Source organism: Buteo buteo, unplaced genomic scaffold (genome assembly GCF_964188355.1).
Source record: "Buteo buteo unplaced genomic scaffold, bButBut1.hap1.1 HAP1_SCAFFOLD_51, whole genome shotgun sequence".
Lineage (NCBI taxonomy): Eukaryota > Metazoa > Chordata > Aves > Accipitriformes > Accipitridae > Buteo > Buteo buteo.
The window spans coordinates 530001-532500 of record NW_027439217.1 but is presented as its reverse complement, the minus strand read 5'-3'; the positions used below and the strand labels follow the sequence as shown (position 1 = coordinate 532500).

The following is a 2500-nucleotide window of genomic DNA, read 5'->3' as shown; positions in this document are numbered from 1 at the left end:
GGGGCGCCCCCGGTCAGAGCGCGGGCGGCAGTGCGCGGGAAGGGGGGACGCCGGCGCGGGGTGTGACGAGCCCCGCCGGCCGAGCCCGCTCGGGCAAGGAGGAAGAAGCGGCGAGCGGCGGTGAGGACGGGGCAGCAGGGCGCGAGCGGCGCGAGAGGAGAGGGTCCTCCGGGGTCGCGGGAGGCGTCTCCCGCGGCCCTGCCCGCACCTTGTCGGGCTGCTGCGAAGCAGCCCGGCCGGCCGCGCAGGGGAAAGGCCTCCGGGCATTCCGGGCGGGTGCGTGGCGCCGGGTGGGGCGGCGGCGGCCGTTCCCCCCCGCACCTCTCCCCACGAGGGAGCCGGGGCGGGGGGGGCGCTCTGCCGCCGCCGCCTCCTCTGGTGGGCGAGGCCCCCGCCGGGCTGTGTCCCGCGCCAGCGGGCGGCCCGAGCCACGGCTCTCCTCCCGGGCGCAGCGCCGGGCTACTGAGGGAAACCCCGGGCCCCGGGAAGGAGGACGTGGTGGTGGCGGTGGATGTCGGGCGCGCCCCCGCGGGCGGACGCTCCCCCGAGGGCGGCAGCGGGGGAGGCACCCCCGCGGGGCCTTCAGGTCGTTTCCCTCACCCCAGGGCCAGGTACCTAGCGTCCGCGCCTCCGCGGCCCTCCCTCGGCGAGCCCGGGGGTCGAAGGCCGTGGAGCCGGGCGGAGGTTTAAAGACGCGGGCGGCTCGATGCGACCCGGGGGGGCGGCCGGGCGGCGGTGCCTTAAAGGGGCCGGGAGTTCCTCCCACGAAGGCCCTGGTGGGCTGCCGCCCGTGCTCATCCCGCGGGCAGCCGTGCCGGGGAGGGGTCCCGCTGCCCCCTCCTCTCCGCGGTCCGGTCTCGGTGGAGACCGCGGTGCGGTCGGCCGTAGCCGGCCTGCCTGCCTCGAAACGGGCGGCCCCGGCGTGAGCGCGGGCTCACTGCCCGGGGTGGCGGGTCCCCGCGGTGGGGGCTCGCTGGGCGGCTGCCGGGCCGCCGCGACTCCGTCGCAGCGCTGCGCCGCGCTGCGCTCCGTTCCCCCCCTCGCCCTGGCGAGCGCTCGGCGGTCTCCCGCCACTGGCTGCTGGCAAGGGCGGCACCCCGGCTGAGCGGCGGCGGCGCCGCTCGGCCTGTCGGTCGGCCGGAGGGCGCCCGGTGCCGGCCGCGGCTGTCCCGTCCCGGGCCCTGCCCGCCGCTTCCCCGTCGCGCTTCCCGGCCGCGCCGGGCAGGTGGGCGGGGGCGGGCGGGGGCACCCCACGCGCGGTCTCCGCGTGGAAACGGGGAGAGCGGGCGCTGTCCCCGGCTTAGCGCCGTCCGCCTTCCACCTGGGGCGTGCCCGTGGAAGGGGCCGAGGCGAGAAGCGGTGGCGGTGGTTCCGGGAGGGCAGCCGCTCTGGTGCGGCAGCGGGTGCCGTCCGGCAGGCCGCGGGCGGTGCGTCGCCGGCTCTGGCGGTTGCCGCCTCTTGGAGCCGCTGGCGTGGCCGCGGAGTTGCCGTCGGGACGAGCCCGGGGGAGCTGGCTGTCGTAGCGCGGCGCAGCCGGCACGGAGGCGTGCGCGGGGCCGGTGGGGCTCCCCGCTGCTGCCCCGCAGCAGCAGCAGCCGTGTCGTCCGGAGCGTGGTGGGCAGGCCGCGCGCGGTCGGGTGCATCGCTGCCTCTGCCCAGAGGCCGGGCCGAGCCCGTGCGCCTGGGCCGCCTCCGATGCGAGCAAGGCATTTCCCAGGCCGGTCGGGAGCGCGGGCTCCCCAGCCTCGCCGCTCGGAGTTTTCCGTTCCTTTCCCCCCCCCCTTTCTCTGTGTGTGCTCGTACGGTCAGCAGAGGCGCGGCTTCTCCGTCGTGCTGCGCCGTGCCCCCTCCGCGCGTGCGGAGGGGGGTGGGCGGGCGGGCGGTGGGCCATCCTCCGGAGGGGCCGCTCGCCTGTGGCGAAGCGGTCCTGGCCCCCTCGCGCGTGCGGGGCGGTGCCGAAAGCCAGACAACTCTTAGCGGTGGATCACTCGGCTCGTGCGTCGATGAAGAACGCAGCTAGCTGCGAGAATTAATGTGAATTGCAGGACACATTGATCATCGACACTTCGAACGCACTTGCGGCCCCGGGTTCCTCCCGGGGCTACGCCTGTCTGAGCGTCGCTTGACGATCAATCGCCCGTCTGTGCCGCCGCCCCTCGCCTCGCGGCGGGGCGGCGGTCGCAGCGGCGCGGCTGGGGCGCCTCGCAGGCCCGCGCGCGCGCGGCCCCGGGCCCGGGGAGTCGTTCCCCGCAGCCCGGCGGCGGCCGCTGCCAAGGGCCTTCGTCCCCCTAAATCGAGACTCGGGGAGCGCTCCGAAGCTCCCCGCTCCTGGAGCACCCGCTGGTCGGAGCTCGTCCCGCCGGGGCCGTCAGGGTTCGTCGAGCCGGTCGGGCCTGGCGCGGCGGTGGGGAGAGAGGAGGGGGGAGGTGCGGGCCTCGCCCCCGGCCTCCCGCGCGGGCGGCTGTCTGCGGGTGGGTACCGCGGTGGTACCGTGCCGTGC

At 77.8% G+C, this 2500-nt stretch overlaps 1 non-coding gene across 1 annotated transcript; it reads left to right on the top strand.

Annotated features, from left to right (window-relative positions):
- Positions 1-1968: 1968 nt before the first annotated feature.
- LOC142027726 (5.8S ribosomal RNA) lies at positions 1969-2121 on the top strand. Its single transcript, XR_012649261.1, has one exon. It is a non-coding gene; the product is annotated as a 5.8S ribosomal RNA (ribosomal RNA).
- Positions 2122-2500: the final 379 nt, after the last annotated feature.